Below are 15,756 nucleotides of genomic sequence, written 5' to 3'. Positions count from 1 at the left end.
GAAAGTGTTGAGTTCAAAGCCAGTGTGGTGTGTATAGCAAGTTCAAGGACAGTTTTAGGAATAGAGATAGAGCAAGCCGCTGTCTCAAAAGAGAAAGGGAGGAAAAGGGAAGGGTCGGAGATGTAGCTCAGTTGGTAGAGAGGACGCTTACCTGGCGTGTACAAAGCCCAGATTTGATCCCCATGGTGGCGCATGTCTGTAATCTTATTACTTGAGAGGTGGAGACAGGAGGATCAGGAATTTAGGTCTCCTCTACTATATATTTTGAGACCAGCCTAGAAGCACATGAGATCCTGTCTAAAAAAAAAAAAAAAAAAAAAAAAAAAAAAGCCAAAAAGCGGGACAGTGGTGGCACACGCCTTTTATCCCAGCACTTGGAAGGCAAAGGCTAACAGATCTCTGAGTTCAAGGCCAGCCTGGTCTACAGAGTGAGTTCCAGGACAGCCAGGGCTACACAAAGAAACCCAGTCTCAAAAAAAAAAAAAAAAAAAAAAAGTACTAGAGAGACAGCCCAGTGGTTAAGAGCATTTACTGCTCTTGCAGAGCATCTGAATTTGTTTCCCAGCATTCACAGGGGTTCAACATCCTCTTGCCTTTCCAGCCACACGCTCATGGATGCACATACACACTACACTACATTATGTGCGCACACGTGTGTATATATATATATATACACACACACACTGTGGGCAAGACCTGGAACCATCTTAAGTGGGGATGAGAAATGATACTTGTCCATCAGAGCTGAGGAGATAGGGTGAGCTCTTGCTGGAGGCATTGCTCCGGTGCCTGGTTCAGGGCAGGTGCATGCACAAGTAGTGGCCATTGGCAATCACTATCAGTGTTCCAAGCCATCAGGAACTGGGGCGGGGGTGAGCCCCTAGAGGTGGTGGCACCAATCGGGCAAGTAGCCGCAGTGCCATGATCGTGGGCAGAGACAAGGTTAGAGGGCTAGGAAACCTGTTTCTGCTGCTAGCAGAAGCATCCAGAACATTCTGAGTGCCTGGAGCTTCCTCTAGCCAAAAGTCCGGTCTCCATATGTCTGCAGGCTGGAGGAGCGCTGGCCCCGAGGGTACAGACAGGACTAATGGGAGGAAATTACTCAAGAGATTTCATCTGGACCCAAGGAAGCATACCAACCAGTCAGAGCTGATGGACCATAGCAGCCCAGCTCAGCTGAGTTCGTTCTCTGTCCTCAGAGGCGTGGGAGCAGAAGCAGGGCTCTGCAGGCCCGGAAGCTCTGCAGGTGCTGGTGTCTTTACCCTCCCCAGATTCCCTACCCCCACTCCAACCCTGTGCAAGGGCAGTTCCCTCTATTTTCCAGGTAGCTCTGCTTTGCCTTGGTCCCAGGAGCCTGGGCAGACATCTGGCCAGATGTAAGGGTGTTTGGGGTTGCTTTCAGGGTGGGTCCTACATTAGATCCATCTCAAGGGGACTTAGCCAACGAGGGCATCTTCTGAGGAGAGACATTTTGGTCTGGTGTAGAGTTGGAGCCTGGCAGCTTTGTACCCCAGTACCCTCACTACCCCACCAGGGTGAAAGAGAGCAAAGATTTCGAGGTAAAATCCCTCTCTTCTACTTCAGTTTGTTCTGAGACTGGAGATGGGAAGAAGAAAGCAGAGAAGCAGAAGAGGAGAGCCACTGTCTTAGCTCTGACTTCACCATTGGCTTCAGGAGAGAAGAGGAGAGTCACACTGTCTTAACTGTTTGGCTTTGGGAGAGGCACTTAACCACTCTGGGCTTGTGGATGGTGCGGTCACACTTCCTGTCTCTCACAAGTGTTCTCTTGAGGATTAAAGGAGTTAGCACAGCTCGGGAGATAGCCTGGTGAGTGAATGGCTTGTCCTGCAAGCCTGATGACCTGAGTTCAATCCCCGGAACCCACATGAAGGAATAATGCCATAAAACTGTCCTGTGCCATGAGTACCACCCCCATATCACACACACACCCCCAGCAGCAGCACCACCACCACCACTACTACTACTAAAGGTCTAATGGATTGGTTTAGCAGGTAAAGGTGCTTGCCACTAAACCTAACCACTAACTTAATCCCTAGGACCCACGCAGTCGAAGGAGAGAAGGGACACCTTCCACGTCGTCTGATCATCAACATGCACCCCAAAAAAGTAATAAAAAATGAATAAGCAAAAAAATTGTTAAAGTTATTGTTTTTTTAACATAGTGCCACATTAAATAAATAGAATAAAAATTAACCAGACAGCTCACCTCTACCCAGGACTGTAGGAGGGGGTCTTTCACCAATTATCTTGTTTAGTCTTCACAACAACCTTACGGTGGAAGGACCATTCCTAGAAAAACTGAATCTAGGAAGATCAGCATCAGGGGCGTTGTCCAAGGTCAAACAGTGAAAGAAAGCATTCAGTTCTAAAACTGTTGGCTCTGCTGTCTTTCAAAGGAGTGGAGCTGTCCCCCAATATGCCAGCCAGCCCCTTGGGTTGGAGAACTGGCTGGCTGGAGACTGGATTACAAATTTCATTCCTGCCGAGCAATCTTCCCCTAGGGACCAGAAAGTAGGGGGTTTCTGGACTGGACAGTCCCAAGGTCAGAGGAAAAGCTGACTGGGCGTCCCTTGGAGGTGATATTACCTAGGGAGCTAGAAACCCTGGTCCTTCCCCTCCTTAGTATCTTTAGACTCTGGACTGGGACTGCTCATTTCATTTTAAATTCCTTCACTGGCAGAGAATGGCTGCACCGTGTGTACTAGCTGGCCTGAGGATGACTCCAGACACATGCCCACCACTTCACTGTTTACCAGTGTCTTCCTGTCTGTTATCTCCTGGGTACTGCAACGCTCAGAGGTCTCAGCCCATTTTACAGACTAAGGAAATTGGTTGCTCAGAAAACGGAAGTGAGTCACCCAAGGTCACACAGCTCCGAGTTGATTCTAACTCTGCAGCCCGAAGACATCTTCCATTCCTAGCGTAAGAATGCTAGAGGGTGAGAAGCCTCCAGGTAAAGGTTCCCTGGTCTCCTTCAACACACAGGTGCTCCCAGAGGCTTCTCCCGGATGCTCTGGAGAGTGTGATGGCTGCCAGAGCCACAGCCCCTAGGTTTTCTGATGGGACAGGGTGCCTCAGGGGTCCCGTGGCCACTTGTTAACCAGACCAGCTCTCCAAAGCCGTCTTCCAGATACTAGGACTGTCTAGTTCCTTCCTAGTTCTCACAGGGATGTATGTGGGTTTGATAGCTCCAACCATTTTTTCCCCAAAGTCATCCCATCTCTTCCTCACATAGTTGGGGGGTCCCCTGCCCTTGTCTCCGGTCTCTGGGTGGATCTGTCTGGGAGCAGGGTGGGGGCTAGGTGCTCAGAGTGCCAGCGGCTCTCACGGTGAAAGTAGCTCCTTCACCTGGGGTCACCGGTGGCCTCTGCTGACACTGCGGTTTTCCTCAGCGTCATTGAAGCTTTTGTTCCCTGCTCTGTTATTAGTGACAAAGGGATTCCCCTCAGGGTCAAGCTTGCCTTTTTTTTTTTAAATGACTTTGGAGTCTCTGTCCTCTCCCCTTATGACTTTTCCTATCTGCTCTTGTGAAGCAAAAGTTGGTAGGGGTTGGTTTAAAAGTAGCCCCATTTGTACCCCTGTCTTCCTGTCCTTGATTCCAGCTGGGCCTGAGGGGTCCCCACAATATCCCCAGCTCTGAGAGCCTCTGGAGAAGATGGTGCCTTTCTGAGCTGGGGGGTGGAAGGTTTGTTTGTTTTCGTTTTCGTTTTTTTGGAGATAGGGTCTCTTGTAGCCCAGGCTAGCTTGAGACTCACTGTTTACCTGAGGATGGCCTTGAACTTCAGATCCTCCTGCCTCTGTTCCCCAAGCACTGGGGTAATGTTCTGTTTATGTGGTGTGCAAGCCAGGCAACTGCACAATCAACTGAGCCATATTCCCAGTCCCCGGGGATTCTTTTTTCCTGCTGTAAGCTCCTTGTAGAGCGACCCACTCGTTCCCACTTTCTCCTTGCCTCCAACTTTACGCCCACCTAAGGCTGCTCCCATGACTGGGGGGAAGCATCTGGCTCAGAAGCCTGTTGACTAAAAGGCGTGATGGCGCACGTCTTCAATCCCAGCACTCGGGAGGCAGAGGCAGGTAAATTTCTGAGTTTGAGGCCAGCCTGGTCTACAAAGTGAGTTCCAGGACAGCCAGGGCTACACAGAGAAACCCTGTCTCTGTGAACAAACAAAAAACAAACAAACAACAACAACAAAAGAAGCCAAGTCCCTTTCCTTCCTGGGTGCAGAGCAGAGAAGAAACGGGAGATGGTCCCCTCTGTAACTCCTGATTCATTGTGGTACTGGCTCTGTGGCTGAAACCCCACTTTCTGAGGTCCACAGCCCATGGGGCTCCAGTGGGGTCTCGATTGTTCATTTGAATTCAGAAGGGCCCCCAGACCTGACTACTTGGCAGTTGGATTTTGGGAAGGCAAGAACCAGGATTGAGGAACATCACGAGATTCACCCCAACTCCTTCATCTGCCTTGCAGTCAGAGAACTACTACCAGCTCTTTGTGGGCCCGTTCTGAGGACCCCACAGTGGGATGTCTCTGTGACAGTTTCAAGGAATCTATTCCAGCCTCAACTTTGTAAAGCAGTGTGTGTGTGTGTGTGTGTGTGTGTGTGTGTGTGTTTGCCAAACTACTGCTGCCTGGGTGAGTGGCTGCTCTCCTGTTGGCTTTGAGGAAGAGATACAGACCTGCAGGGGAAAGCCCTCAACCCCCTTGGCTGCTGAGAATCTTGCGTGAGACTGACCCACAGAGCCTCTGTGTTCCCCACAAGACCTTTCCTTTATACCCACAGAAAGTCCCAAAGTTGCCCCAGACACAAGCTTTCAGGCTAGGTGGGAGCTCAGTGGAAGGATTAACAGGGCGTCCTTGTCACCCAGGCAGCCCAGACACATAGAACAGGGAGCTAGGAGGCAGCACTGTATGGATGGGTGTGAGAGATGCCAGGCAGATCTCAGAGAGGTTGGAGAACAGCCAGGAGGAAAAGTGTGGGGACAGGGAGTAAGGGGTTCTGTGGAGTACATGTTGAAGGTACTCCCTAAACACTGAGGAGAAAGACTGCTAGACCTCAGAGAAGCTAGGACAGAAGAGCAGATGTGGTAGACATGCGTGTGCCCAGGAGGAACTGAGGCTCACAGTCATTGAGAGTTCCTCTACCTTGTTGCCCAGGAATATAGATACCATGTTAAAACAGGATCTCACTCTTTAGCCCAAACTGACCTGGAACTTGTCACCCAGGCTGGTCTCAAACTTCTGACAAGCCTTCTCCCTCAGCCTCCCCCAAAACGCTGGGATTGTAGATGTGAGCTACTGGGCCTAGCTCTAAGGGAGTCTTATATAAATCTAGATATAAGACAGGCAAACCAAAAACACCATTTCATGTACAAAGCATTATTGCTCTTGGAACAGAACCTGAGACTATTTAATGTTATTATTCTAAAAAAATGCATGAGTCTGGTAGTGGTGGCACATGCCTTTAATCCCAGCACTCAGGAGGCAGAGGCAGGTGGATGGATCTCTGTGAGTAAGGGTAGCCTGGTCTACAAAGTGAGTTCTAGGATTGTCAGGGCTACACAGAGAAACCCTGTCTTGAAGAACAGAATAATAATCATAATGATAATAATAATATAATAAAGAATGAAATAAAAAATTCATGAACTGGGCTGTCGATTCAGTGTGTAAAGGTCTATAACTCCTGCTCCAAATCTGAGATCCCCTCTGTCCTCCACAGGCACAGGCACATTTAACATACACACATCGTACTTTAAAAAAAAAAAATCGAATGCAGGTGGAAATCAGACCTTCAGCTGTGGGTACTGGGACTAAGCCCTTGCATTGCCAAGCAATCCATTTATTATTCGTTGCCCCGGGGCCAGCCTTACCCAGGGCCCCATTCAACAGCCCCCTGCTCTCTCTGTATGGGGAGGCTGTGATTCAGTGTGGGCAGCAGGGGCTGTGCATAGGCGCCCCCTGGTGGTTGGCTCCGGAAGAGGCCGATCTCTGCCCTGCAGTAGTGTGAAATTAAATTCTGCTGTTCGAATGCTGGGTCCCTCAAAGGAGAATCCATTCCGCCTTTCCTTTCCCATAGTGCCTACCTCTGCATTCTGAGGAACTCCATCTCATACAGGCCATCAGGGGCTGTGGCAAATGTGTTCATCGGGGCTCTGAAGCAGGCCAAGTGGTCAGACATATTGGATTCCACAAGAATCTTTTGTAATGGAATTGTCATCACACAGGGCCCAACAGAAATGACAGGCTGTGTCAGAGCTCTGGCAGCTTCTCAACTGTCCCCAGCTCTCCTACAGTCACCTCATCCTCAGTATTGATGACTGATTGGTGACAGAGCTGACAAAGACTCCAGCAAGTGTTAGTGCTAGGTATCTCTGACAGGAGTCCTGGCTGTACTTCTTGGGTTGGTGGGCTAACGCCAGGCTCGACTGTGACAGAATTCACTCCAATTGACTGAACACCAACATCCTTTGACACCCAGTGCAGTCCCTCCCTCAGGAAGGGACTCTGAGTTTGGTGTTTTGAGACAGGCTCTCGTGTAGCTCAGGCTAGCCTCAGATTCACAGTGTAATTAAGGACAATTCTGAGCTTCTGGTCTCCCGACAGGTGCTGGGATTACAGGTGTGGGCCAGGCTGAGAATGACCTTGAACTTCTGATCTCCCAACCTCTACATAGTTCTGAGTGCTGAGATCACAGATAGTTGCCTGGTTTAAGAATATAGATATTTTCAGCTGGCAGCGGTGCCTCGTGTCTTTTATCGCAGCACTCGGGAGGCAGAGGAAGGTGAATCTCTGTGAGTTGAAGGTCAGCCTGATCTACAGAGCAAGTTCTAGGACAGCTAACGCTGTTACACAGAAAAGCCCCGTCTTGAAAAAAAAAAGAAAGAGAGAAGAAGAAAGAGAGAAAGAACGAGAGAGAGAGAAAGAAAAGAATATAGATAATTTCTTTGCCCATCAAGATGACTCAGTTGATAAAGGCTCTTAGTACCAAAACTGAAGACCTGGATTTGATCCTTGGGAGAAGAAGAGAACCAACTCCACATAAACACACACATACTAAATTAATTTAATTAAAAATTTATTTTCTTGTATGGCCACAACGCCATGATCACATTCTTCGAAGTCAAAATCCCCCACGCTTAAGGCAGGAGGAACTAGTCACTTTCAGATCAACAGACTTGAAGGACACAGATAATTATGACCAAGGTCACACAGCTTCTAAAGTCTGGCTGTGGGATTTGAACCTAGGGAGTTGGTTTGGAAGCCCATCTCTGGGCCTCAGCTTCTCAGTCTGAAGTGGGTGTGATAGTGATTGGCTGCCTCTCAGGGCAATGGATGCGATGCTCTTCCACGCTTCCAGTAGCCAGGAAAGAACAATGCAGGGCAGGATTCACAGAAATGAGTATAATTGAGAAAAAATACGACAGCTAAGAGAACCCAGGTGTGCTGGGCCCGCCCCCATTCAAGTAGATCTCTCCTTATCTCATTTATGCTTTACCTGAGCAGGCTGAGCATAATTAACAGCTTCATTTTACAGGTGAGGGGACTAAGGGGCTCAGAGGGAGGAAGTGCGCGGGGTCGAGGTGGGGGCTGGCGAGAGTAGATTTTGAAACCAGGCTGGTCTGTTGGAGGGGTAGAGCAAGAAGATGGTAGAAAACCCAAGGGTGTGTCAGGAGCTGAACACAGCCTTTGTCAAGGGCTTCGGGGCAGCCTGCCACCCTGGAGTGTGTGTTTCTGGAATTATTCCTTGAAGGCTGGAGGAAGTCAGCTCTGGTGGTCCTGGGCAAAATAGGATTTCATTGGAAGCATGTGGGATTGCTCACGAGATGGATTAGGAAGAGGAAGCCATGCTGAGAAAAACAGGAGTGTGGCCTAGCCCCTGGTGCCTCAAGTCAGCAGCTTGTCCATCTGGGCCCAACCTTTGGCATGAATCTCCAGCTGCCTGGTTCTCTGTTCGGGTGTGCTTTCTGAGACTTAGCTTCAGAGACTCAAAGGGCCAGGCCAGGGAGTAGCAGTGAAACCTAGTGCTTGCCCATCACAGAAGACCGGAGGCCGGCACTTTCTTGGAAGGTTCTAGAGCACTCGGGGCATGGCCAGGGTGTTTTAGCGGAGTGAAGTAGCTTGAGTTGGAGGGGGTTCCCCACCACTCTCCTCCCCACCCCAGACTCAGCGAGCTCTGGTTTTCACACTATAGTTTTGCTTCTGGTCCTCCGGCGTGAGTCACACGTCAAAGTATCTTGTTTTGCTCTGCCTGTGTCTGTTGCTGCTGCCACCTTCACCGCAGCTGCCACCTCAAGGTAGGAGGCTGGGTCCCAGGCTTCTAGATAAAGAGCAGGATACCCTGTCTGCTATTGGGTGCTGTAGTTTAGAGCGCAAAGCCAGTGTCAGGGGGAATTTTCCAGCCTTTGTGGCACATGCAAATTGGATGCAAATGACCGGGGAAGAAAAGGTGCCTGCCCTAGAGGACTTGGGCGAAGAAGGTGCTGCTCTGGCTTAAGGGGCACCTGTTCCCTATGATTCTCAACATAGCTCACTCCCTGTAAGAGAGTGCCCTGGCCACTTCTTCCTTCTCCTGGAGCTTGGCCCTTAGTATATCCTGAGGGCCTCCGTGTAAAGGCTGGGGAGCCATAAACAGGGTGGCCAGAGTTCATTATATACATCTATGGAATTGTGAAATAATAATTAATAATTTAAAATTTGTCCCAGCTGTTTTGGTCGTGGTAAGCAAGCTTGAAAGACAAGGAAGATTATGGAGACATAGGGAAGACAGAGGCTCTGCCTCTCACTGTCCTGTTGAAGCCTCTTGTTAGCTAAGGATCCCTGGGTCTTGAATTAATTAGTTTATTTATTTATTTATTTATTTTTGTCTTAACACAGCAGCCACGGTTTAAGGCCTCTCTCCCTTCCCAGTCGTGATCTGTAGTTCCCCCGGGACTCTCACCAGGAACACCCTTTACAATAGAAAGACATGATCTAACCCCCAGTGTAACCCTAGTGGAGCCTGGTCTTATTTTATCAGATTGTCATCCCATCTCCAGAGCCACCCTGCAATCTCACTTATCAAAAAGAAAGAAATGAGAAAAAAAAATTTCTTAACAATCCTTTGAGATGTAACACAGAAACTCACCTAAATGGCAAATGTGATTAATGCCAAGATCCTGCCTTGTGACTCCCAGGAGAAGCCTACACCCATACTTGGGGGTGGTTTTTGTTTTGTTTTGTTTTGGTTTCTTGGATGTCTTTCTCTATTCTTAACTCCTGCTTTCATACTGGTCATCCTGAGATTCCTTTCTGTGTTGAAGTCAGCCATCCATCTATACCCGAGTCAGGTCCTCAGATGATTAAGGACAGTCCTCTTGCTGCTGTGGATGATGTCATCGAGCTGTGTCTCCTGCCCTGCAGCCCCGCAGCCCCGCAGCCCCGCAGCCCTGCAGCCCTGGCCAAGGATAATGCATGCCTACACTTGTGGTCTTAACGGCAGAGACCTATTCTAAAGCCCTGGTTTTATATATATATATTTGTGTGTGTGCATGTGCACATGTGTGTGTGTGTGCCTGTGTGCCTGTGTGTGTGTTTTGCCTATATGTATGTCTTCATACCACTTGCATGCAGTGCCCTTAGAGGCCAGAAGAGAGTGTCATAATCCCTGGAGCTGGATTCATATGTGGTTGTAAGCTGCCTGATGTTGTGGGGGCACTGGGAATTGAACCCAGGTCCTTTACAAGGGCAGCCAGTGCCCTTAACCTCCTGAGCCACCTCTCCAGTTCCCAGAAAATATTCTTTTTTTTTTTTCTGTTTTTGTTTGTTCATTTTTTTCATGGTGTGTGTGTAGGTCAGAGGACAACCTTTGAGAGCTGATTCTCTCCTTCCACAGAATCTGAGAATTCACCTCAAGTCCTCAGGCTTCATGGCAGGTGTTTTTACCCCTGAGCCATGTCATTGGCTTGAAGAGAGGAGATATTCTATGAAAATCTCATGGCAATCCTCCCACCTTAGCTTCCTCGAGTTCTAGGATTACAGACATGAGCCAGCAAGCTATGCTTGCTTTTGATATGGGGCGGGAGTGAGGATAGCTTTTTTTTTTTTTTTTTTTTTTTTTCGGTTGGTTGGTTTTTTTGAGACAGGGTTTCTCTGTATAGCCCTGGCTGTCCTGGAACTCACTTTGTAGACCAGGTTGGCCTCGAACTCAGAAATCCACCTGCCTCTGCCTCTGCCTCCCCAGTGCTGGGATTAAAGGCGTGCACCACCACGCCCAGCGAAGATAGCTTATTGACTCATGTAGACTGATCCCCATGTCTGGGCCCAATTTCCTGAAGGCTGAGACTGTTACCAGGCATTTGGGTCCAGACTCTGTGTCACACAGTGAAGGCAGGAGGGCTAGAAGTTCAAAGTTATCTTTGGCCATATAGCGAGTTCAAGGCCAGCCTGGGCTACATGGAACCCTGGTGATAGAGGAACACAGAGGGAACAGGAGGGACAGTGAGAGGGAGGGAGGGAAGGAAGAAGAGAGAGACTTGTGTCCTTCCCTCCTCTTGGTTGTCAGACTGTCGAGGCAATGGGCTTCAAAGAATTAACATTTCTCTAGGATTTCCAATCTGGTGAAGACCAACGCCAGCTAGAAGAGGAGCTCCCTGACTCTCACAACTCAGCTAGTGCCTGCCTAGTTCCTGGATTTTAAAAAATCTTATCTATAAAACCGTAACAGCTTTATATAAAACTGCTCTAGGGAAGATGTAGAAAACTGGAGTCTTTCTCATCCCACCTTAGTCCAACTGTGTCTTAACAATTTTCAGACTCAGATTCTATTCACCCATATTCCACTTATACCTAGGTAGGAGGATAGGGGGCCCATCTAGCCTAGGGTGGTTTTGAGTGTGTACACATTAAGGCAAATTCTCCTCAAAGCAAACATTGAGGGGAGAAGCCCCTATTTACCCTCTTACGCATATGCATAACTGAGTGTGCATGCGATTAAAGTAGATGCATTAGCTGTGTGGTGGCGGCGCACATCTTTTTTTTTTAATTTATTTTTTTATTAGGTATTTTCCTCGTTTACATTTTCAATGCTATCCCAAAAGTCCCCCATACCCACCCACCCCCAATCCCCTACCCACCCACTCCCCCTTTTTGGCCCTGGGGTTCCCCTGTACTGGGGCATATAAAGTTTGCAAGTCCAATGGGCCTCTCTTTGCAGTGATGGCTGACTAGGCCATCTTTTGATACATATGCAGCTAGAGACAAGAACTCCGGGGTACTGGTTAGTTCATATTGTTGTTCCACCTATAGGGCAGCACACATCTTTAGTTCCAGCACTTGGGAAGCAATTCAAGGCCAGCTTGTTCTACATAGTGAGTTCCAGGATAGCCAGTCCTACATAGTGATGAGGCCAGGGCTACATAGTAAGACCCCTGTCTCAAAAAATACTTTTTTACTGGGTAAAAAAGAAGAAAAGAAAGAAAGAAAGAGAAAGAAAGAAAGGAAGAAAGGAAAGGATGAAAGAAAGAAAGAAAGAAAGAAAGAAAGAAAGAAAGAAAGGAAGGAAGGAAGAAGTCAGATGCATTATGGGAAGGATAATGTACAGTAGAGAAATGGTTACTTAATCTGTTAATCAAAATAAAGCCCCACCCAAACTATGAATTTAACAATTAAAAGTCTTCTTTAGAACCCTATAAAAGGAAGCTTGCCCCATACAATAATCCGAACCTGAGTATCCTCACTCCTGTGGTCTGGTGTCAATCTTTTAAAAACTATTTTGGGGCATTGGATAGATGACTTAGCAGTTAAGAGCACTGGCTACTCTTGCAGAGGACCCAGGTTCTGTTCCTAGCCTCCATACAGCAGCTCACAACCATCTGTAACTCCAGTTCCAGGGGATCTGATGTCCTTTTCTGGCCTCCATTGGCACCAGGTACTCATGTGACATACACACATGCACGCAAAACACTCATAATATAAAAGAAAAAAATTAATCTTAAAAACATTTGCTGGCCGGGCGTGGTGGCGCACGCCTTTAATCCCAGCACTCGGGAGGCAGAGGCAGGCGGATTTCTGAGTTCGAGGCCAGCCTGGTCTACAAAGTGAGTTCCAGGACAGCCAGGGCTATACAGAAAAACCCTGTCTCGAAAAAAAAAAAAAAAAAAAAAAAAAAAAAAGCCATTTGCTTTGGGCTAGAGAGATGGCTCAGCGGGTAAGAGCACTGACTGCTCTTCCGAAGGTCTTGAGCTCAAATCCCAGCAACTGCATGGTGGCTCACAACCATCTGTAATGAAATCTGATACCCTCTTCTGGTGTGCCTGAAGACAGCTACAGTGTACTTACATATAGTAAATAAATAAAATCTTTTAAAAACAAAAACATTTGTGTTGTTTGTTTATTTGTTTGTTTTTCGAGACAGGGTGTCTCTGTGTAGCCCTGGCTGTCCTGGAACTCACTCTGTAGACCAGTCTGGCCTCGAAATCTGCCTGCCTCTGCCTCCCAAGTGCTGGGATTAAAGGCGTGCGCTACCACCGCCCTTGTTTTTATTTTTTTTTTAATTTTTTTTAAAGATTTATTTATTTATTATATGTAAGTACACTGTAGCTGTCTTCAGACACTCCAGAAGAGGGCGCCAGATCTTGTTACGGATGGTTGTGAGCCACCATGTGGTTGCTGGGGTTTGAACTCTGGACCTTCGGAAGAGCAGTCGGGTGCTCTTACCCACTGAGCCATCTCACCAGCCCTTGTTTTTATTTTTAAGTGTGTGTGTGTGTATGTGTGTGCGCGCTAGAGTGTGCATTTCTACACATGAATACAGGTGCCTGAGAAGCCAGAGGAGGCATTGGATTCCTTGGGACTGGAGCTACACGTTGTTGTGAGCTGTGATGTGGGTGCTGGGAACTGAACTTGGGTCCTCTACAAGAGCTGTATGTAGTCTTAACCACTGATCCATTCTTCCGGTGCTTGCTGTCATTCCACACAGTGTGCCTCTGATCTCTACCAGCAATTTGCTTTGAATAAAGCTACTTTTATAAACCTATGTGAGCCTTCACTTTAGTTCCCTGAATAAGAAGCCAAGAATCTGAGGGTTCATTAAGAGAGCTTCCGAGGATGATGCTGCCCTGGGTGAAGTTGTAGATGGTCTGACCTGAAAAGACTCTTTCCCCAGGACCCTAGGTGAGCTGCCACAGGGCTGAGTCTCGGGCTAATGAACTCTGTCCGGACTTTTTGTTCATGAGTGTTTTCTATCCTTACTTTTTAATTAGAGACGTTGTTTAGTGTCGGCCTTTTCTTTCAGTGTGTGTTTCTTTCCGAACCAAATTCTGAGGTTAACTAATAGATGCATTTGTTAATCAATCCAGCCTGGGTTTCCAAGAGAAAACAAGATGCCATGATCAGAATGTCGGGCTGGGGGTAGGGATGTTTGAGACCTCGGGGGCTTCTGTGATCTGATCTTGGCTATGTGAAGGGTCCTGAGGGTCTCTGGTCAGGACTCACAGGTATTGATGGTGTCTGGTTGCACAGTGATGGGCTTTGCAGAAGCAGAGAAGCTGAATCTGCTGTTGGAAAATGCAAATTCGATCCAGTTGAGGAGTTGCTATTGAGGGCAGAAAGCCTGGAAACTTAAAGCTCCCTGAGAAGAGGCTGCTGGACTTGTGAAGGCTTTGGTGTGCCTACAGGGAGCCCCACAGTCTATCTGAAGATGTGGAATGGAGAAAGGATAGCCATCAGGCCATAGACCAGGTCAAACCAGCTCTTGGAACCCCTGTGTGATGTTTTTAACAGAATATCAAACATTCAGTTTTGCCAGTAAAGACTGAGGAGCCAGATGCTGGGGTGAAAGCCTGCTAGCTCAGAGAGGCAGAGAAAGCATCCAGTTAGCCTTCCTCCACAGCCGATGTCCCCAAAAGAGGTTTTCCTTCTCCAAACCAACTCAAAAACCCTTCAAGCTGAATGTCCCTCCTTTCCACTTCTGTGCATCTCTCTATCTGTCCTCCTGACTCCTCTCACTCCCTATGTTTTCCCCATGTGCATTCCCTGTCAACTGGTTGCTTGTTCTGCCTCTTGGCCTATGGTTGACTTGATTTAATTCTGTTTACAATAAACAGAAAGCTGCCCCTCTTTTGAACATCATCCCAGGTATTTCTGACACTTGTAGCAGTAATCCATGCTGGGGGTAGTTCACACATAGGCAAGTCTGTCTGTGGCTAATCCCTAGCTGTAGAAATCTTGCCCAAACAGGAAGAGCATTTGGCCTGCCATTGTGATAAGAATGTTGCCTCCATAGGGGAGCTCCCGGCTCAGAGCTGTGTGGTTCACCACAGCCCCACTAGTTACCAAAAAGGACGATGGCCTTCTGATAGGAGCGGCCCATCCACTGGATCTGCGTTCTGTTCTACCAGAGGATTGAGATCCCATTTTTTAAAAAAAGAATTATTTATTTTATGTATATGAGTACACTGTAGCTGTCTTCAGACACACCAGAAGAGGGCATCAGACCCAATTACAGATGGTTGTGAGCCACCATGTGCTTGCTGGGGTTTGAACTCGGGACCTCTGGGAGAGCAGTCAGTGCTCCTAACTGCTGAGCCACCTCTCCAGCCCTGAGAGCCCATTTTTAAATTCTTCATCTCTTAGCTTTCTATGACTTTCATCTATTTTCCTTTGGGTTGTTAGACTTCTGAGTTTTTAGGGGTGACATGCCTGAGCTAAGCATGAGTGTATATGTGTCTGTAATCCCAGAACTTGGTGGGGCTGGAGCAGGAGGGTCAGCCTGGGCTACATGAGACCTTGTCTCAAAAACAAACACGCCCCCACCCCCACCCCTGGCAACATGAAAACGAGAGACTGGGAGATAGCTCAGTGGGTGAACCTGCTGCTGTGCCAGCATGGGGACATGAATCCAGGTTCCTATCACTCATGGAGAAAAGCCATGCACAGGGTGTATGTGTGTGGGTGTGTGGGTGTGTGTGTTGTGCCAGTGCTTGTGTGTACATACAGACAGGAGGACTCAGGGCACCATTGACCAGCCAACTGGTGAACTCCGGTTTCAGTAAGATAAGACAGTCTCAAAACTAAAGTGGGAGCAAATGTTCCTCCTAGCTCTAGAGAGGCAGAGGGATCCCTGTGAGTTCTAGACTAGCAAGGGCTAAGTAGTAAGACCCTCTATCAAAACAAAACAAAACAAAACACAAAACAAAACAAAACAAAACAAAACAAAACAAAACAAAACAAAACACCCTAAGAGTGATTGAGAAAAATAGCCCACATTGACTTCTGGCCTAAATCGATTCCTGCGTGGGAAAAGAAGTCTCTGTGTGAATGAACGTGCATAGGCACACTCAGGCACGCATGCATGCAGTATGAATGACCCCAGTCCTGGCCTCTCGCCTTGGCTGAAGCTCTATGCTCGGCTCTGTGGAACTTGCAAGGCTCTGAGGAGGACTTGTCTGGTCATTGAGTCTCCATGGTGACTGGTGGGGAGAGAGGTGAGCTCCAAGGTCCTGTAGTCTCGGCCTTCTCCACAGGAAATGTCAACGGTCTGTCTGGCTTCAGTTGCTACCAAGGCTGACACTGCACACAGCTAGGAGGGAGGTACTATTATATAGAGACTGTGATATAAACAGTACTCCTGACCATAGGACTATGTGACATGGCAGTTCTGTGACCTTCTCCTCTTCCTCCTCCTCTTCCTCCTCCTCCTCTCCCTCTTCCTCCTCCTCTTCCTCCTCTATTTCCTCTTTCTCCTTCTCCTTCCTCCT

This window comes from Mus caroli, unplaced genomic scaffold (genome assembly GCF_978045245.1).
Source record: "Mus caroli unplaced genomic scaffold, Mus_caroli_1 scaffold_13, whole genome shotgun sequence".
Lineage (NCBI taxonomy): Eukaryota > Metazoa > Chordata > Mammalia > Rodentia > Muridae > Mus > Mus caroli.
Note: the sequence above shows the minus strand (reverse complement) of the source record.